The sequence below is a fragment of the Chrysochloris asiatica genome, unplaced genomic scaffold (genome assembly GCF_000296735.1).
Source record: "Chrysochloris asiatica unplaced genomic scaffold, ChrAsi1.0 scaffold00020, whole genome shotgun sequence".
Lineage (NCBI taxonomy): Eukaryota > Metazoa > Chordata > Mammalia > Afrosoricida > Chrysochloridae > Chrysochloris > Chrysochloris asiatica.
In genome coordinates, this window is record NW_006408538.1 from 10,174,818 (window position 1) to 10,197,526 (window position 22,709).

The 22,709-nt window shown below is 39.4% G+C and overlaps 1 protein-coding gene and 1 pseudogene across 1 annotated transcript in view; both read right to left on the reverse strand.

Moving 5' to 3' along the window:
• CTNNA3 (catenin (cadherin-associated protein), alpha 3) overlaps positions 1-22,709 on the reverse strand; it is a 2,468,838-nt gene that overhangs the window by 1,589,749 nt on the left and 856,380 nt on the right. The gene's annotated exons all lie outside the window — the stretch shown is intronic.
• On the reverse strand, positions 4,151-4,657 carry LOC102822643 (annotated as a pseudogene).

Consider the following 22,709-nt stretch of genomic DNA (forward strand, 5'->3'; position numbering starts at 1 on the left):
ATGGTTCCCACTGTTATGGTGTTATGGTTCCCACTGTTACCTGTCTATTGTTTCTCTGGACATTGAGTCATGAAAGTGACTTCCGCTCTTGGCTTCCAGGCAGTCATTTTTATGGGAATAGACTCACAACTTTCTCCCAAAGACCAGCTGCTGGGTTCAAACTACTAACCTTTTGGTTAGAAGCAGAGTACTTAACGATCAAGCCACCAGGGCTCCTTAGTACGGAGTACTCAATTTTATTTCACCAATCAGAAGATATCAACAATCAGAATTCTATCTACTCAGGGAGAAAATGCCATTTGGCCCTTATATATAGGATGATACGGTAAATACTACACTTACAAAGACAATTTTTTTAAAGCTTCATCACACTAATTACATCAATCCAGGATTGCCAGTAAAGAGAAAAGGACTTCAATTAAATATAAACACAAATCCTTATTCAGCATGTCTGGTGTTCAAGCTTACTCATACTGGGTATGAGAAGAAAGTGTCTTCAGACAATGAGGCAATAGCAAGAAATGGCCATCAAGTGGAATTCATGGTTGATAGAGACCTGGTGTGGCACTGTGGGCTAATGTGTCAGACTGCAAAGTCGTTTGAACTACAAAGTCAGTGGTTCAAGCTCACCAACTGCTCCTTGGAAACCCTATACAGCTCGCCATGGGTCAGAATTGACTCAACGGCACTTAACAACAACAACAACAAGGGTGGTCTTGAACACAGATTAAAAAGTACTTCTTATCATTGCTATTACTGAGTTACACTCTCTGATCTAAGCGACATGCTTACATCCCTCCCCTTGATAAAGTTAACATGACTCTCCCAAGGAAATTGAAAGGAATCTTGTAGAGTACATTGTGCGGGGATTACAGCAGCAGAGTGGTTTTAAATAAACCTATGATAAGATTGGAATCCTGGTGTGGTGCTGCGTGTTAATGTGCTGGACTGCAAGGTCCATTTGAACCACAAAGTCAATGGTTCAAGTTCACCAGTTGCTCCTCAGAAACCTATACAGGGTCGCTATGAGGTGGGACTAACTTGATGGCACTTAACAACAACAATGATAAGATTACAACAGTGAAAACTTCCTAGGAAGTTTAAAACCTCACCCAGAACATTGATATCAGTTGGCATGTTCTCACCAATGGCTTGGGCACTGTCAGCTGGCCAACAGTTGGTTACACAACATCACTGAATGATGATTAAAATGAGATACTTAAAGAGCTATTTTTTTTTTTTATAGCAGTGGTCATATAAAATAAGTATTTGATGTTTTCTACCAAGCCAAGGATGCTATAGATAGATAGAGAAAGATTCCACTATCTTTCCAGAAGGTGGTTGTTGTTAAATATTGTCAAATCGGTTTCTGACTCACAGCGACGCTACATAGAGTTTCTGAGGAGCAGCTGGTGAATTTGAACTTCTGACTTCTTGCTTAGCAGTCCAGTATGTATCCTATAGTACCACACTAGGACTCTGTCATAAGGTTATGGTTCATATTTCACTGCACATTAGTATACATGTCTGTGTAACTGAGGCCTTATAATGTACCAAGATTTTATATATTTATTATCTCATAATCTGACAAGATTCCTCTTATACTTTTTATGAGCTCATATCATTTTTTAAAATATGAAAAGAGTTCTTCTATTGAGTCCATCTTTTTATAAGTTTCACCCATTAATCCTATAGCTTGTCTTCTCCTTATAACACTGTCGTAAAATAATTCATACCCCATCTACAGAAAGCTTTTTAGCCAAACTGTACATCCCCTTACGAAGTTATTTCTAGGAGTCTAACGCTATTTGGATATTCCTGCTAGTTCAATTCTAATCCCCTGGTATAATGTTCTCCCACACCTGCGCCACCCACTCAAGTCTACTGCATGGTCATTAAAAGACAGCATGCACTTTACCTTACGTACTTTTTACAAGAAAGACTGAAGAATAAACTGTAAAACTCTACATATATTTTGATGGTCTTTACCTACTCGTTTTATGATCTAACACATGGAAGATGTGTAGGGTCTTGATTAGTTTATACTACACTGTAAAAGGACTAAGTAAGTTCTAAATTAAATAAAAGTTCAAAGTAGAAAAAGAAAATAAAGCCCAAATTTAATATTATTTAGTTCTAACCGAAAAAGGAATTCTAAATGATGGGCATTGTTTTTCACAATCTTGACAGCTGATTTAGCCTCCGAGTACTCCATTACTTTCTTGAATTTAAGCTTTATATTCCTTCTATTTTCAGATTTCTTATAGAGAAGTTTCTTTTGCTTATTGGTTATTTTGTTTTGTGTTGCTTTGTCTGCAGATATTTTTCACATTTGTTGTAGTATACCAACTTTGCTTGTTTTTCTAGAATTCCGCATTAAATTTTGATTCTATTAGAAAGTCAGCTATATGACTGTAGATATCAGACTAGCTTTGTCCTAGATGGTCAAGTCTGGGATTTGTGTCTTCTGTTTTCCCAGTCACCCAATTTCTATGGCTTCTCTCCATTTAGAAATTGTATTTGTACAGAATTTTGTCTATCCAATGGTACCCAAAGGAGCTCTGGTAGCGTAGTGGTTACGATTTGGGCTGCTAACTTCAGGGTCAGCAGTTGGAAACTACCAGCTATTACACAGGAGAAAGATGAGGCTTTCTGCTCCTGTAAAGATTTACAGCCTCGGAAACCCTGTACAGAAACCCTATACAGGGTCTCTATGAGCTGGAGCTGACTAGATGGCACTAACAACATGTATGTATGTAACAGTAAATTGACACTGTTCATGAGTTTTCTCCTTTGTTTTTCTCACTGAGAGGCAGCAATGTCTACTGTAAAGAACTTGAACCATGCATTCAGGGAGAACCAGTTTGGATTCTGGTTCTGGTACTTGGAAACTACAAAATGGGGAGTCTCCGCTTCATCTTAAAAAAAAAAAAAAAATGTGGAAAAAAATACAGTAATCGCATGGTTGTTCCAAGAAAGCAAAGAATCAGCACTTCTTGAATATTTTTATGTATACTGTTCTAGACAGTTCATTTATTATTTCATATATTATTTAGTCTAATACTCATAACGATCCTATGAAAATTAAATGAGATGGCATAGATAAACTCACTTAACACCAAATTTGGCACAGAATAGTCACCTCCTGCCTCTCTTCATTAGTTCCAACTCCTAAGAATTTCATTACTAGAATATTCTTTAACAATCATATTCTACTATCTACCACCACCACCACCACCACTGATTTTACTTAGAATGGCAGATTTCTGACAGAAATTTCAAGAAATAAAATTGAAAGAGCCATAAATTCACAAGAATATAGGTACACATTAACACTGTACTGTGGTGGTGAGATATAAAGGCAACATCCTTAACCTGTCTCCAAAGCCCACATTGCATGTCCATCTTTATTTCCATGATATGACATGCTATGATACTGACCAGTTTTTGTGCTTTTTTGCTTCATGTTTTTTTTGTTTGTTTGTTTTGCTCAACTTGATTCCTTTTTGTTGGGAATGCCTTTCTTCCCTCCCAATTTCTCTGGTCAATCTCTGAGTCGTTCTAAAGAGCCAACTCAAACTCCATTTACTCTGAATGCCTTCTTTTTTGTGTGTGTGAGGTCACCAGATTTATAAACAAACCAGAATGACAGTCTGCTGTCAACTAAAACCCAGAACCAGCAGTAAGGTCTGGTGTTTATGATGGTGGAGAATGGCATGTGCTTGTCTATGGAGCTATCCAGGTTTGGGAGGTGCATGGAAATGCATTAGAAGAGGGAAACCAGGCCAGGCCAAAGGGCGGGTGGGCCTCTTCATGTTCTCTCTTCTTATGGGCTCAAGTTCTGTTTAGGGGGACACAAACTATCAGTGGGTCATTTGACACAGAAGTGAACATCAAAGACCATTGTCAAAGAGAGAAAAGAATCACGGTTGGTTCTATAGCTACGGGAGGGTCCCACAGGCTGGCAGGCATTGGACATTGGATAGAGTTATTTGACACAGAAGTATACATCAAAGTGAACATCAAAGACCACTGTCAAAGAGAGAAAAGAATCGCGGTTGGTTCTATAGCTATGGGAGGGTCCCACAGGCTGGCAGGCATTGGATATTGGATGGAGTTATGCATGCTTGCTAGGAGAGCGGGGGCTGTTTTAGTAAAGGCTCGTCTTCTTCATGATCCACAGGAAATCTTGCTCACTGACTTCGCTGTCACTGTCTCAATCCGCCTCGTCAATCATTTCCTGCAGTTCCTCGTCAGTGAGGTTCTCGCCCAACTCCTTGGCAGTTTTTAAAAGAGATCTTTCCAGTTTCATCGTCATCAAAGAGCTTGAAAGCTTTCAGGATTTCTTCTCTGATATCTTTCTCAGACAAATTCTTAGTCATCACAGTCAAAAAGTAATTGAAGTTAATTTTTCCGATACCTTCCTTATCAATCTCGTGGATCATTTTCTTGATCACTTCTGTCCTGGGATCAAAGCTCAGGGCCCGCATTTCCTTCTTAAGCTCTTTGACATCGATGGGACTTGGCACCCTCGGTATCAAACAGATCAAAAGCTTCACGAATCTCCTGCTTCTTTCTGCTCATCGTTGATGTCAGGCTTGTAGGCCTGTAGGCTTGAAGTTGATGCCATGCTAGCCTTCTCAAAGCTGGAGGTCATAGCTGATGGACTCTCTGTACTCCTAAAAGTCTTAATTTTGTGCTTTCTTATTGTCCATGCTATTTTGTACTGTCCACTGAAATCTGTAACAGGTTATCTTGTGTTAAAATTATTCATGTGTCTGTGTAAGCATTTTGCAGAAGCGGACCCTCTCTTCTTTTTTCTAGTCTTGAACTGAATTGAACTGACTTGCTGGTGATCATATTATCATTGTTGGGAATGGTATAAAACAAGTATTTCAACTCTTTAAGGAAGCTCCTAGTTACTTTTGTCAATCTCATATTTATTTAGTCAATATAAGTATCTTAAAATTTGTATGTATACCTTTTCAGGATCTATAGCATTTTAATTTAGTATGTAACCGATTTTAAGATTTATTTGTACAAAAATGGTGGTGGTGAGTGAGGGTGATTATGTGCTGTGTAGTCGGTTCCAACTCATAGTGACCCTGTAGGACCCTGTACAGGGTTTCTAAAAGCCTGTATATCTTTACGGGAGCAGAAAGGCTCGTCTTCTCTCCCGCAGAACAGCTGGTAGCTTTGAACTGCTGACCTTGGGGTTAGCAGCCCAACTTGTAACCACTACACTTACACTACCAGAGCTCCTTTTTACAAAAATGCTGTTGTTAGGTGTCGTCAAGTTGATTCCAAAGCATAGTGACCCTGTATAGGGTTTCCAAGGAACAGCAGGTGAGCTTGAACCACTGACCTTGCAGTTCAAACGACATTGCAGTCTGACGCTCTAGTCCACATCAGCTGTATCTTTTTTTCTTTTTCTTACAAAAATACAGCTGCTTTAATCATGTTATGCAGGTTAATGCATTTAGCTGCAAGGTCAATTTGAACAACAAGGTCGGAAGTTCAGGCTCACCAGCTGCTCCTTAGAAACCCTATACAGAGTTGCTATGAGTTGGAATTGGCTCAATAGCATTTACCAACAATCAAAATGTGAATAGCCTACCAACAATTTTCCATCCTTATGATAAATATCACAGGTATAAACATTCTAAGGAACATGTTAAAGTCATTAAGAGCTAAGAAAAATGGTGATATATAGAAAGAACATTTAATTCTAAGTATGAAAATACTTGGACTTTAGTGTTGTTGTTGTTGTTGTTGTTATGTGCCATCGAGTCGGTTCCGACCCATAGCGACCCTGTATAGGGTTTCTGAGGGTGTAAATCTTTACGGGAGTAGAAAGCCTCATCTTTCTCCCGCGGAGCAGCTGGTAGTTTCGAACCGCTGACCTTAAGGTTCGCAGCCTGATTCGTAACCACTACGCTACCAGAGCTCCTTTAGCGTAGTCACCTTTTATTTTAAAAATCCATTTATGTATGATTTCTCTTTGCTCATCCCCGCCTGGGAAGGTCATATGCTTTTTAGTTAAGATGCCTTCTCATCCTATCTCAAGATTGTTGGTGGTGGTGTTAAGTGCCTTTGAGTTGCTTCCAACACATAGCGACCCTGTATAGGGTTTTCAAGGAGCAGCTGGTGAATCTGAACCTCTGATCTTGTGGTTCAAAGCGACCTTGTGGTCTAGTGTAATAGCCCACAGAGCCACACCAGGACTCCTATCGCAAGATACACGAGACTTTTCCTTTAGATTTTATTTCAAGGCCTCTCCTCTCTTACTTTGCAAAGTGGCTGCCTATACTAACACAGAGATCACACAAAGATGACAGGTCTTTGGCTTTCTGATTGAATGTGTTTTCAAAGGAATTGTCTACTGGAGGCTTAAAAAATTAAATATCCAAGAGATGACAATTGGTAATGCTCATCTTTGTTTCTTGGATTCTGCAGAAGGTTTACTTGATCTTAGAGAACTGAAGCATTTGCCCTTTGTGGGGGTTTTCCTTTCCTCTCTTCTCTCATCCCTCTTCTGCCTTTTCATCAAAATTCTTTCCTCTCGCACATCTCCACTTCAAATTTATTTCAATTTTTCTTCTAGTCAACATTTGTTTATAAGTCAGTTTATATTACTTGAATCTTCCAAATGGATGAAAAGGAAAATGCTAATTGTATTTGTCTTTTAGGAAAGCAATAATTAAATGACATAGTCTGATAATTTTATTAAGATGGGAGTCAGGAATCTATTTGGAGTCTGCAGCTTCATTTGGGTCTATAAATGAAGAATTGTAACTTTTTAGATAGCAGTTTAATTTCAGAAATTAATATGTTATCCATCCCTAATACATTTTTAAGAGTCATTTTCATTTATGATTTGTAAAGCAGATCTGTGGACTAGCCACATAATCCTTTTACTTATGGTATTGCTCAAGCTCTGGACCATGGTCAACTTGGCCAGCAACAGAGAAGAGTCAGTATTTGTTGTTAGGTGTCATCAAGTTGCTACAGACTCATAGTGACCTTATGCACAACAGAAACACTGCCCAGTTCTGCGCCAATCTCACAATTACAGCTATGCCTGAGCCCACTGCTGCCACTGTGCCAATCCATCTCATTGGGGGTCTTCCTCTTTTTTGCTGCCCTTCTACTTTACTAAGCATGATATCCTTCTCCAGGGACTGGAGAGACAAAGCCTGGCCATCCTGGCTGCCAAGGATTGATTATTAGAACAGGTGTAATAAGGAACCTGGTTTTAGTCATGAAAACATGCAACTATAAGGACTTTTGGGAATATTGAGAATGTTGAAGTCTACTTTTTTATCTTCTGTTTGAGGGCAGTAAGTTGTGAATTTCTTGGTCAATGTCATTGTATTTTTAAATATCTTCTAAGAATTGCTTTCCTTGGTCCCTCTCTCATCCATTTGGGGTTTCATTACACTCCTTGTCATCTTTTTGCATTTAACCTATATTCCTCTTGCTTGATATATATTGTTGTTGTTAAGTACCATCGAGTCATTTCCAACCCATAGTGACCTTGTTTAGGGTCCCCAAGGCGTGGCTGGTGAGTTTGAACTGCTGACTTTGTGGTTCAAACTGACCTTGCAGGCAAGTGTTTATCCTACAGCACCACATCAGGACTCCTTGCTTAATAAATGCTGTTGGCATTAAGTGCCATTGAGTAGATTCTGACCCACAGTGACCCTGTATGGGTTTCCAACGAGCAGCTGGTGAGTTTGAACCACCGACCTTATAGTTCAAACCAACTTTGTAGTCTGACATATTAGCCCAAAGTGCCACACCAGAACTCCTGCTTACTATATGGTGGTAGTTATGTGCAGAGGAGTTGGAATCCGACTCACAGCAACTCTGTACAGGGTTTCCAAGGCTGCAAATCTTTACGGGAGCAGAAAGCCTTATCTTTCTCCCGCAGAACAGCTTGTAGTTTCGAACTGCCAACCTTGAGGTTAGCAGCCTGATTCGTAACCACTATACTACCTGAGCTACTGTAAATATACCTAGTGTTTATTTACAGTTTTTCAAGAATTATAATAATTTACTTGCTTTCCTTTCTCATTAAACAGAATAAAAGAAGTAATCATGAATTTGTTTTAGTGTTTACTTTTGCTACTAGAATCTGCTTATCATAGCTCAGATAGACGCTGCTGGTTCCTAGGCTTATAGTTTGAAAACATAAAAATTACCATTCTGAAATTTACATTAATCGATTTTTGATTCAAGAAATCTATAAAGACAGCTGAATGAAATTGACTAACCTATAACCATTTAAAGAATCAAGACATTTATAGCAAAACGTATTCAGTGATTTTCAATACCAAGCCCACCAACTCTATTTCCAGATGTTAAATTTGCAAATAACTGAGCCAATACTATCTCCTTATATGCAGTGTAGTTTTAAGATCCAGCAGTGTGCTGCACAGAAATAATCAATGGTTAAATTATCCCCATTTTGTTGGGTCAGCTCACAGCAATCCACTGATTAATTAAGGAACCCAAAACAAAACCAAAACCCCAAACTAAACATCTGATCTTCAATTTGTATTTCAACCATACTCAAGTACAGATGCCATCTCTAGTAATATGGCAAAACAGATTTAGGATTATAAATGTTTCTGTGTGTTCCAGTAACAGCATGCATTTTGCAGTAACTATATTACAGCTCCAAGTGTTGTGAAAAAAGGCAACTGAGTTTGCTGGAGTATCATTTTAGAGTTAATTAAACCTCCACCTGTAATTTAAGAAAAAAGAGAAAGCCCAACATGGTCTTAAAGACCAGGGGGGAAAGCAGTTTAAGAAATAGAAGTCCTCTGTTTATCCAGGGAGGTACTTTACAAGGCAGACAGCTAGACCACAGAAGAAAGACAACATTTCCTCAGCTGATTCAGTTAATTAAAATGCACAGTTACAACAAGCTTTCTTAGCGACTGCAGCTGATCACCCAAGTCTCCATTTTACACCAGTGTCTCACACACACAGTACATGGAGAGGGAAATGAACTGCTTAAACAATTTGACACACTAAAATCCGGCACTATAAACATGAAATGCATTTCTCAGACACATTTTAAAAAGATGTTGTCTCAAGATTGATGTCAGAAAGACAAAAATAATGTGCAGCTGAAAACAGTCAGAAAGAAGACTATCCTAGGTTCCTCCCAAAGTGATTTTAAGTGAAATATACTAATAAATCTTCAAGCTAGAGTGTACTTTGCATACAGGGCGTCTACAAGTCTTTCCAATCAAATGTATGGAATTGGGATCTGACCGACAGACCATCTTTTGCCAGGATTTATGAGTGATGGGAGAAACCAAAGGCCACAAAAGCTATTTGTCAAATAAACTGCAGAACGCAATGTCAGTCTGCAGGGCTCATTTGCAGAACTCATGATGAGTATGGGAGGAGGGGATACTAACAGCTGCAAGCCCTGCCTGCACTGCCGTGCCAGCCAGAATTCAAGCCGCGGGAGCTGAGTGTGGCTCAGAGGAGATGGCAAAATGGGGGTGGGGGAGATCCACAGAGGAAGTTCTATTAGTCCAAGTTTTCATTAAATTATTACATAAGACTGCACAAATACCTGCAAAACCACTTTTAAATATATGAGGCTTGTTGTTGTTGTTAGGTGCCATCGAGTCAGTACTGACTCATAGCGACCTTATGCACAGCAGAACGAATCACTGCCCGATTCTGGGCCCACCTCACTACTGTTGTTACGCTTGAGCCCACTGATGCTGCCACTTGGCCAATCCATATCATTGGGGGGGGGGGGTCTTCCTCTTTTTCTCTGACCCTCCACCTTACCAAACATGATATCCTCCTCCAGTGACTGGTCCCTCCTGACAATATGTAGTTTGCATGGTTTTAAAATCTGTTTATGGAAGACTACTTTGATTTCCTGCTATAGGGCAGAGATTAACAGCTTTGAGTCTGTGAAACGTAGGTTCAACTCATAGCATAACACGGCATCAGTTTCCACATCTGAAAAATGGAAACAGTACCACATGTCTGAGGGCGATTTAGGGGATAATCTGAGATACTATTTTGATTAGCAGTGTTGTTGTTAAGTGCCGTCAAGTTGGTTCTGACCCATAGCGACCCTATATAGGGTTTCTGAGGAGTAACTGGTGAGCTTGAACCACCGACTGCATGGTTCAAGCTGAACTTGCAGTCCAGCATGTTAACCCATATTAGCACCACACAAGGACTCCTGTAACATAATACTAACATGTTGATTAGCAATACAACAGAACAATTCTGACATTAGTTTAGTCTTTTTCTAATAATGTAGTGTCATTTCCAGGTCATAAAAATTATTTTAAGAATTGGGTCCACTCTCTTTAAAATTCATTCTATAATGTCTATTTGTCTTTCTCTGTCTCTTCTCCCATTCATTATTTCCTCCAAATCCCCCCATACTCAGTACTCAAGATAAAATACTATTATTTTTGTACTAAACTAACTGGCCTGTATAACTTAGCACTTAATTAATTTCTAGTTGGAAATAATGTAATCACTAGGAAGAAGGGAATATGATATTAATATTTATGTTTTCAAAAACTCTAACAGAGTCTAAGAAGCCATAGCTGAATTATCCAAAAGCAAATTATCCAAAGAGTTATGATAGAATTGTATAATATAATTTAGCTTAATGGACAATTATTGAGTGCCTACTATGCACAGGCACATAAGTAAATTTTTCTTTTTCCTCAGAATAAACAAGAAGCAATAGTGATCAAAGGAAATCTAGGATTTGGGGCAATAACACTGGGAAAGCGACTGAATTTTTTAACTGGTTTTAGAAATTTGTTTCTTTAAGTATTGGATTTTCTCTTCTCAAGGTAGATATTTGATATGCACCCTTCACTGGAGACATGCTATTAATTAGTTCTTTTTAAAGACTTGGGAAAGAGCAGAGATGAAAAGAACTAAATGACCCAAGATCTGTGAAATGGTAGATATTTAACACAAACTGCATAGAACTGTTACAGGGATTCATTAGTTAATTAGTTAGTTAATGACTTTGAAGTGTAAAATCTTATTAGATTTTTTTGTGGGTTTTTTTTTTTTATTTTCACTTTAGCACATGTATGAGAGAAATTACTCTGCCTAATATTAGAGACGGATACTATTCTGACATATTGTTTCTTTTCATGGTATACCTTCAAGATGCCCTTTCCTGCTCTGAGTTCTTTTCCTGACAGCTTCTGAGAAGGCTACTAGATCCTGGTGCCCCTCGCCCTTTATTTTTCAGAATTGGCACTGACTTCCGGTTATAAGTCTGCACAAGCTAGGGAAACCCTCAGGGCAAGGTGTTCTCTGTACTAGACGGCTTCCAAAGGTTCATGGATAACAGAATTAAAACGTTATAGAATTTTCCCCATGAACTTCCTGAAAGTCCCTCATATTATAAAGGTGCTATCTGATCATAATGGCATCAAATATTAACCATGTTACTGACACACAGTTTTGTGCCTCTGCGCAGCGAGAAAAAACAATTCTGATGTGTAAATCTGAGAGAAAGAAGAAAAGAGAACATGAAGGAACCCAATTATAAGTATCTAGTTCTTTGAAAACAGTGATTGATGCCCCTCTGGCATGCTGGGAAAATGAGAAAGAAAGGCAGAGGCCTAACTAACCAGTTGCCATGGAATCGAATCCAACCCATGGCGACCTTAGGTGTGTCAGAGAAGAGCTCTGTTTCATAGCGTACCCACTCTGCACATTCCTTATCCAATGCCTGATTTCTTTGGAAGGAGATTGCCAGGCTTTTCTTCAGTGGCACCTTTAGATGAACTCAAACTTTTAACCCTTTATGAAGCAGAAAAAACACTTGCCCGTTTATGTCATCCAGGGATAACCAGAAGCTTAGCTAGGTTACTGATATTTTAATATGTGGAAGAGATGGCTATAGTTAAAAAAAATTAATAATAATAACAGCCTTGCCGCCATAAAATATACACAAATAAAAGTGCACAAGGATTCCTCATGTGACACTGTAGAATATGCACTGGACTGCTGACCACAAGGTCAGTGCTTCAAAGAGCTGCTCCTTGGGAGCACTATACAGGATCGTTATGAGTCAGAACAGATTTGACGACACTTAACTACAACAACAAAAGTGCACACATCATAAGTGTACAGCACACCCCCATCAAGAAACAGAACATTACCAGAAGACCTCTTATGCACCCTTCCATTCGCCCCCATTCACAACAAAGGGTAAGCACTCTTAGTACTTCTCTTAGCAGAGGGTAGTTATTTTGTAGTTTATGTAAATAGAATCATATAGCTATATGGAGTCCTGGTTTGGCACAGTAGGATAAACACTGGACTGCTAACTGCATAATGAGTTCAAACTAACCAGCTGCTCCTTGAAAGCCTTATACAAGGTCACTGTGAGTCAGAACTGATTCCATGGCACTTAACAACAAGTACATTCATTATATACTCTTTTGAGTGTGTCAGATCCATTCATATTACAGAATATAGCTGTGGATCTACAGATTACTAATTTCTGTCTGAGCACTGTTCCCTCACATCCCAACACGTGAGTTAATACCTTTTTTATTCAAAGGATGACCTTGGATGCCTGTGCAAGGAGGCCTATTATGAATTTCCTATCCCATTCCACAGCATAGGTGACGGGGATAGCTAGAGCGAAATCCCTTCTGGCTGTTTGTTGATGTTCCAGTAAATATAGAACAGTATTAGAATATTTTGCACTTTAAAAATCTGGCCATGAACAAAGCCAACTCTAAGGAAAATTTTAAGATTGTCATCTTTTTCAGAACCCCTTGTTTTCACCCCTGAAACTCCACCACGCTCTCCTCCCAATGGAACCCTCAGCCTTCTCCAGCTCTTAGAAAGCCTGCCCTGCAGCTGCAGTTATAACAAAAGTAGTTGCGTGAACTACTGGGTGGTGGTGGTGATGGTTATGTGCCATGGTGTCAGTTCCAACTCACAGCGAGGCTGTGCAGGGTTTCTGAGGCTGTATATCTTTATGGGAGCAGAAAGCCTCATCTTTCTCTCACGGAACAGCTGGTAGTTTCAAACTGCCAAACTTGCGGTTCGCAGCCTGATTTGTAATGCCTCATTCCTTAAGTCTCTACCTGAGGCCCAGGCCAGCACTAAGACACAGAGAACCAAGTGTTGTAAGTGCTGTCAAGTCGGTTCTGACTCAGCAGCCCTGTAAGGAGTTTCTCGGGAGTAGCAGGTGGTGAGCAGTCCAATGCTTACTTTACCGGTGCCATATCAGGTCTCCAACTGAAACACCTGCTTCTACCACTGGGCCTACCACAAGAAGCAATTACTCTCTGATTATTCTCTAACGGGGTCTCTTGTAGAGCTGGATTTATTGGCTGTTGCTATCAAGTCCTCCTGCATTGGAAGACTCTCTTAAGATGCAGATGGATGGCACTCAATACCGTTTTTTTTACTATGAGAGTGCTGTTGAGTTTGTTTTTGTATCACATAGTTGTCTCTATCTGAAGGCCCAGGGTGGAAAGGTAAGGATAGTTCTGCTTCTTTAAATAACTTTATTACAGTATGTATATTAAACCAGTTATTGTGATTTATGCAATCGGCCTGCACACTTCTGAAAATTTCACAAACATTTACTTCCGATGATGGTTCAGGACTTTAGGACTTGTTGGTTCACCTTTCTCTTTCTTGCCTTCATCTACATTTCTTACATTCTTTACTCCAATTTCTTATTTTTTTTAATCCTGATGAATTTAGGAAGGATATCGATAAATCAGTGAATACAGTGTCCCTGATGGGACATTCTTCAGTCATCTGGGCTACACGAAGCTAACCAGTGGAAGGACATATTTTAGGCAGGAAACTTTTCCAGCAGTTCACACTAGTTAGTTCGGTTCAGACAGAATTGTAAAGTTGGTATTTGAGGCAATGTATAATATAGTGGCTTACCCAAAGTAGGTGTTTGATCAAATGTGTTGAATTCACTGACCAAAGACATCAAGTAAAGAAAACAGAAGTCATAGATGCATGCCTAGGAAAACACTATATTAAGAACAGGAACAAGATAAAACAACATGTATTACTGGTTTTAAGTCAGTAGAATTGCTATCACATTAGTTCTATAGTACTTTGTAACTACTGGCCCATTCTTATTTTCAAGTCTCTCAATTACAGTTCTACTTGGCAAGATTTGATTAATGCAATATTTATTTAAAAGTCATTGATTTATTGAGCTTAACCATAAAGCACAGAGCAGCTCATTTTCTTTGTAACATTCATGTCTATATGAAGAATACCACAATGACATTGGGGTGTTCCACCCTTGACTGGTAAACCACATAAGCAATCACCCAAACTGACAAATATTGAAAATACTGAATGATAACAATCTGTTTATTTGCTCTTTCCATTGCTTGGATCCTATCATTAAAATGAAGTGAAACAATTCCCAGAAGCTCAGTGATAATCCATAAATCACGCCACAAAACAGCCCAAAATGTAGTCCAGTGAAATGTTAGTTTTGCAAACTAGGAGGTGAAGGTGTCAAATGTGGATCTCTGAATTAATCAGTGGATTAATTTTTACACTAAAAGAATCATTCCGGCTCAAATAAATTAAAGTTGTGCCATTTACTCCTTTGCTGTTACAGCTATTTGATTATGAAACTTTGGGGAAAGCATGTAGTCTTGCAAATAAAATACTTATATGTATTATCAGCAACTGGGTACGACTAGCAAAAAACTTACAATCTGCATTTCAGTATTCCTAATAAGAATTGATATTCAAGGGACTATTCAGTAACATAATGGAATGTAGTCAGATTTATGTATTATGTTTATTCAAATTCGTTTTGCCAAAAACAACATAAGTTTATCGAGAAACTATTATGTTTGGAAATATCTTGGTAAGCATGTCTTTAAAAATCACTAAGCCCAATATAAGAATGAGGAACTATTAGATTAAAAGCATCCACTCAGAAATAACTATAAAATTAAATATAAACTGCATATTTTAAAAACAGATATGAAAATCCAAGTCTTTTTTTTTATGATTTTTTGTTAATGTTTGGCTTTTATCTTGCTGTACCCTTGCAGCCTACAATTTCACAGGACTTGTATTCCCAATGAGCATGTAAACGGATAAATCTCTCAAATAGGTTGTAATTCTAATAAGCGTACTGAGAAATGGTCACTGAAACCATGAAATTGAAAAGCATTTTACAAGATTTCTGAGAAACTCAGAATCATGTGCAAAGAGTCAGATATTAGATCTTAAACTAGTTACTTTATACCTCAGAAACTTCTAACATCTCCCCCATCTTTATCACCATCTGGCCTCAACCTACTCTTCAAGATTCTCTTGAGCAATGACCTTTAATATCACTATGCTACTACAAAACCAGAGTCCTGGTGTGGTGCGAGAGGATAACCACTGGGTTGCTAATCACAAGGTTAGTGGTTCAAACCCACCAATCACTCCTTACTAAACAACAAAAACAATACAAAACCACAACTCACCATTCTTTAACTATCTCCTCCAAAATCCATCTCTAACTTTCTTACATTGTTTCTTCTCTCTGGAAGATTCCTCATGCTTTTTGCAGAATTCACCTTATATTTTAGGACCACACTCAACTCTTCCATAAATAATTTCCTGATGACCACAGGTGGAAGTATTTTTTTCCCTGCTCCACTACAACTTTATGGAATTGTTGCTGTTGTTTTCTGTGTTGTACAGCTATCATTACCTTCTTGGTTGTGCTATCATTAAACAGATATCCTATTAAGCACTAGACTGCTAACTAATAGGACTCTACTTCAGAGATATGTCTTTAATTGATTAATGTGTGAGTATATGAACGTCAAGGAGCTCTGGTAGTGTAGTGCTTACGAATAGGGCTGCTAACCTCAAGGTCAACAGTTTGAAATTATCAGCTGCTCCGTGGGAGAAAGATGAGGCTTTCTGCTCCCGTAAAGATTTACAGCCTCAGAAACTCTGTACAGGGTTCGTTATGAGTTGGAACCAACTCCACAGTACTTAACAACAACAACAAATGAACGTCACACTGTGATTGTCTTAGTGTGTTGAAACTCTAGCGAGTTAACTAAGAGATCCTTGCTATCTTTGCAAAAACAAAACAAGTGAGCTATTAGAGGAGTAAGCAGTACGTGCCAGGTGTGGTGTGGTGTGGTGTGGTGTGGTGTGGTGTGGTATGGTGTGGTGTGTGGTGCTGTAAGATAAACAGTTCAAACCCACCAGGGACGATATGAGTTGGGACTGACTTGACAGCACTTAACAACAGCCACAGTACATTCCATAGAACATTGTGCTTCATGTATTTACCATATTTTAATACATATTTATGATTTTATAGTTATGAGAATTAACCAGTATGGGAAAAGCATTGGAGATATAATTGCATTATCTCATGAATTATAAAAGTGTTCTTGAGTTATAAGTGCCCTTAGTAGAAAATGTAAAACATTTCTTGAGCGGCAACCATTTTAATCTTTATACACACATACACAGATGAATTAATGTAGAGGCCTCACAATAGAGAACTCTGAATGATGGCCAAGAAGGGGGGCTTTTAGAGGTTTTGTGCAGTGCCATGAATTGGATACCATCTCCTACAGGGCTAGATGTGAATTCTGATGAGTCTGCTTCAGCATCGCTCACGTAGTCACTGGGCAGTAATAACTGCTCTGCATATTAGCTGCCTTTCAAATAGATGCTATGCATATTCAAATAGCGAGCTTCAAAAATACATACTGATGAAGATCAAAGACCACAGCATTCAGTGTGGGTTGCACCTCAATGTAAAGAAAGCAGAAATCCTCACCACTGGACTAATAAATAACATTATGATAAATGGAGAAAAGGGCCTTTCGGCCCAAGCCGCCATCTTGCAATAATCCCCCAAGACGGATGAACACAAAGGGAAAGAGGTGGGCACCCGCTAGATGTTCTCCAAGCCTTTCAGAAAACATGGGGTCGTTCCTTTGGCCACATACATGTGAATCTACAAGAAAGGCGATATTGTGGACATCAAAGGAATGGGCACAGTTCAAAAAGGCACGCCCCACAAATGTTACCATGGCAAAATCGGAAGAGTCAACAATGTGACCCAACTTGCTCTCGGCATTGTTGTGAACAAGCAAGTCAAGGGCAAGATTCTTGCCAAGAGAATTAATGTGCGCATTGAGCATATTAAGCACTCTAAGAGCCAAGACAGCTTCCTGAACTGAGTGAAGGAAAATGATCAGAAAAAGAAGGAAGAAGCCAAAGAGAAAGGGACCTGGGTTCAGCTAAAGCGCCAGCCTGCTCCCCACAGAGAGATTCACTTTGTGAGACCCAATGCAAAGGAGCCTGAGCTTCTAGAACCTATTCCCTAGGAATTCATGGCATAAACAGTAGTGAAATTAAGATGTCTGAGGTGTACAAATGCCTGGACTTTGGTTGTTAATTGTGTGAAGGTGTGTTGTTCCCCCATCCCCCAAATACATAGTATTTAAAGCACATTGTTCCCCAGGTCTCTTGATAATAAATGCTTTTAATATTGAAAAAAAAAAATTGGAGAAAAGGATGAAGTTGCCAAAGACTGCATTTTACTTGGATCAAAAACCAACACTCATGGAAGCAGAAGTAAAAAAATCAAATGATGTATTGCATTTGGCAAATCTGCTGGATAAGACCTTTTAAAATGTTCAAGAGCAAAGGTATATCAGTTTGAGAACCAAGGTGTACCTGATTCAAGCCATGGTATTTTCAATGAGCTCATATGCATGTGAAAGTTGGACAGTGCATAAGGAAGACCGGAGAAGAATTGATGCATTTGAGTTATGGTGTTGAAGAAGAATATTATAAATACCATGGACTGCCAGAAGAACAAACAAATCTGTGTTGGAAGAAGTAAAGCCAGAATTCTCCTTAGAAGCAAGGATGGCAAGACTTTATCTCTCATACTTCAGACACATTATCAGGAGGGACTAGTCCCTAGAAAAAGACATACTGCTTGGCAAAGTGGAGGGTCAGCCAAAAGAAGACCTCTCTGGTAGCGTAGTGGTTACGAATCGGGCTGCGAACCTTAAGGCCAACAGTTCAAAACTACGAGCCGCTCCGCGGGAGAAAGATGAGGCATTCTGCTCCCGTAAAGATTTACAGCCTCGGAAACCCTGTACAGGGTCGCTATGGGTCGGAACTGACTCGACGGCACTAAACAACAACAACAACAACAAGATGAATTGGCACAGTGGCAACAGCACTGAACTCAAGCAAAACAACACTTGTGAGGATGGCACACCAAACATCAACAACTATGTTAAATGTCTTCTTTACCATATTTAATTATTACAACAGCTCTGTGAAACAGATACTGAATATCCATTCTCAAATCGGAAGACTAACATAGGTAACACAATTAGGTTATAGAGGTAGTAAAGGTCAGAAATTGCTTTTGAACTCAAGTGTTTCTTTATAATGAATCCAGTTCTTAATTAGTCTATTGCCTTTTTGTTCCTTTATATTTATTTATTTTAAAATGTGATGCTTTTCATGAAAAAGAAACATGATTATTTGAAATAACTACCATTTAGAATATTTATCTTAGCATGGGAAACATTTAAATATTGTACTAGTAAAGGATCTGAAGAAAGAAAGAAACCAGTTGTTGAGTGGGCTTCAATTCATGGTGACCTTATGTGTGTCAGGGTAGATTTATGCTCCATGGGGTTTTCAGTGGCTACGACCTTTAGGAAGGAGGTCTCCAGGTCTTTCTTTCAAAATGCCTCTGAGTGGACTTGGAACTCCCAACTATTTTGGTTAGTAGGTGAGTGTGTTAGCCATTTGGCCCACACAGGAACTTCAGGAAGGGTTCTGGAGGACAGAAAATGGTAGTGGGAATGAAAACAGATATAGGCTTATCTCACCTGGCCTGGCAAACCTGCTTTCGTTTTTCAGAAAGCCCATCTCCAAGGCTAATCCTAAAAGGACAGTGAGCCTTGTTCTCTAATGGCCAAAGGCCCCATTCCAGTGCCTCTTACATGAATGTAACATACATCAGAAAAATAGTGCACTGGCCAAATTGGCTGGTCTGCCTCTTATCCCAGATCCGTGACTTTCCATGGCCAAGGGTAATATGGGACACAAGTCAGTATTTTCTAGCATGCTGGGTCCATTTCCTCCCCCTACTATTTTTAAGTGTAAGGCTGGTGCAGAAATCACATCAGCCACCGCTGGAGAGATACACCGCTGCTGTCTCACAGCCTCACAGCTGCAGAAGTTTTTGTTGAGATTCAAAATGAAAAATACACTCAATATAATTGAAACTACTATGCAGGGGACAAAGCTTGCTAAATGTGTACAAGTGTTCTGAGGGTTTGAGAGTGGCCAGATGTCACTTTTATATATAAGAGATGCTACCTTTAACACCTCTTGGGGAGGTCTTGTCTTCACAGAGAAATGACATAAGCAACAATATGCAAAATCTAGAAAGTAAATATTTTTAAAGCTGTAAGAGCTCTTGGAGGTGATTCAGGATATACCCTTGTGTTTTCCATTCAATGACAAGGAGGTCCAGAAAGACTGACTTATAGAGGATGACTAAGTCAAAGTATGGCAGAACAAGGGCTTGAAAACACGTGCACAATTGTGTTTGCCCTTCAGTCTTGTCTCTAATTTTCCTTAGTTTTTTTCTTGTGCATGTGTTAACCATTTTTTGTTGTTGTTGTTTTGTTTTGTGAGATTTAAAATTGTATTTGCTTTGTTTAGGGGGATTGTTTTGGTTTTGCTGTAGTTTTTGGTTTTTATTTTTTCTTTGTGAGGGTTACTTAATGAAAGACACATTTGATCTGACAGTAATACAATTCCTCTTCCAAACAGTCAGTTCTGTAGACTAAGCTCTTGGCTAAAGTATTTGGTTGGCTTATAGCTAGCTCTGGTAGCGTAGTGGTTATGAATCGGGCTGTGAACCGTAAGGTCAGCAGTTCGAAACTACCAGCTGCTCCGTGGGAGAAAGATGAGGCTTTCTGCTCCCATACATAAAGATTTACAGCCTCGGAAACCCTGTACAGGGTTGCTATGAGTCGGAACTGACTCCATGGCACACAACAACAAGAACAACAACATAGCTAAAGCAGAGCAGAGAGTCCTGGACAGCCAGAAGTTCATATAAAGAAAATAAACTGAAGTCAGGATTCCTCCGGGTTGTGACTAAGCTCAGCCCTCCTCTTCTGTGAGAATACCCACTTTCCCTAATACATCTCTGAGTCTCTTCTGGCTGAGACATGAATTGTCAAATCACTGTTCTCTATCGTAACATGATCAGCTTATGGGAGACTTATATATGCATGAAACCAAAACTGCTTTCATTCAATGACCTTTTTACACCATACTATATATTGGTGAGGAGTCCTGGTGTGCTGTGGGTTAATGTGCCAGACTGCAAAGCCATTTGAACTGCAAGGTTGGTGGTTCAAGCTCACCAGCTGCTCCTCGGAAACCCTATACAGGGTTGCTATGGATCGGAACGGATTCAACAACAATAACTACATATGTTGGTGATGTCAAGGTTAAACATCTGACATATAAATAATGTTCCTAAATAGTAATACAAAAAAATGGTATCAATTTATACACATTTATTAAGTAGCTTCTTAGAATGTGACTTATGAATTAAAAAAATGGGCAGAGGACTTGAACAGACACTTCACCAAAGAAGACATTCAGGTAGCCAACAAACCTATGGAGAAATACCCATATTAGTGTAGTAATTTTGGTTTACTTGATACAGCTTTTCTATCAAATGTCTTCATTCCCAACAAGTGATTGGGTGGGACCATCCAAATAAGGTATACAGGACTCTATTGGGATTGGTTAGTTTCACCAACCAACTAAGTTTAAAAGGGGCCATTTCAGAAGCAGGAACAGAGGATCTCAGGACCATACAGAAGGAAGAGCAAGAGTGGAGTGTGATATCCCTGCCTAGAAAAGCAGCCAACCACAGAAGCTGTGGCATGGAGAGATAGAGCAGTTCCGGGCTCTAGGTCCATGGTCTGAGTAAAGCTAAGTGCCTACGCGCAGGAGACTGACTTGCAGAATATGCTCTTTGGGCATTCACTTACTGGATAAAAGAGCTTTGTAACATTTTCCCGAGCTGGACAGAAACCAAGGAGCCAGAGGGGCGAGAAGCTGAAGACAAGAGTGAGGTGTATCTGCAGTATGGCAGACAAGGGACAGTCCTGAATGACAAACTCTTGGATGCTGAGTTGGTTTTGATCCTGAATTGTACCCTGTTCACTTCCCTAATAAACCCCCAAATCCTGAGTACAGTTAAGAGTTCTGTGTGGTCACTGCAATGGATTATCGAACCTAGATGTGAAGCAGAGTGTGTGGGAGGGACAGTGGTATGAGACTAGGGTAAAGTAGGTTGGAAGGTGGCAGATTTGTCTGACCCCACTTCATAGGAATTGGGCCTTGGGCTGATTTTGAGTTTCTCTTTTTCCCTTGTGAACCCAGAGGAAGTCAGATGTGGCCCCCACATAGTTTTTGCAATTAGTTATTGTTGTTGTTAAGTGCCTTCAAGCCATTTCTGACTCATAGCGACCCAGTATAGGATTTCCAAGGAGCAGCTGGTGGGTTTGAGCTGCCGACCTTGCAGTTCAAACCAACCTTGCTGTACAGTGCCAATGCTATACTGACACACGAGGACTCCATTAGAGAGATTCAAATCAAAACAGAGATTTCATCTCACCCCAGCATTAACTGTTGTTGTTAAGAGCTGCTGAGTCAGTTCCAACCCATAGTTACCCTGTATAGAGTTTCTGAGGAGCAGCGGTGAGCTTGAACCACCCACATCGCAGTTCAAACTTGCAATCTAGTGCATTCACTTACAGCGCCACACCAGGACTTCCTAGCATTAATAGCAAGTTTTAAAAAAAAAAAACACAAGAAAACAGAAAAAAACAAATGCTGGAGAGGGTGTGGAGACACTGGGACTCTTCTATACTGCTGGTAGGACTATAAAATGGCTCACCTCCTGTGGAAAATGGTGGGATGCTTTCTCAGAAAGTTGGAATTAGAAATACCATATGACCCTGCAATCCCTGTACTTGGTATATAGCCTGAAGAAATAAAAGCCAAGACGTGAAGAGATATATGTACACCATGTTCGTCACAGTATTTTTCACAATAGCAAAAAGACGGAAACAACCTAAATGCCTATCAATGGAACAATGGCGAAACTTTGGTATATACACACAATGGAATACTATTCAATGTTGAAGAATAATGATGAATCAGAGAAACATCTCATAACATGGATGAACATTATGCTGACGGAAATAAGTCAATCACAAAAGGACAAACATTGTACGAGCATACTGTTATCAAAAGTCAAGAATAGGTTTTCGTGCTAACGGAATATGACTTATGACAAACACTGCATGAAGATACCACAATGTAAGCTTAAAATTACATTGTTGTTGTTGGTAAGTGTCATTGTGTCGACTCTTCACTCATGGCTGCCCTCTATACAATTTCTGAAAAGCAGCTGATGGTTTGGAAAAACCAACCCTGCAGTTAGCAGTCCAGTGCTTATCCTACAGTGTCACACCAGGACTCCTAAATCACATACATGAAATGATGCAAAAGTCGAATACTCCTTTGATAGTTCTATTACTAAACAAATTTAAATGTATGGTAAGATGATATAG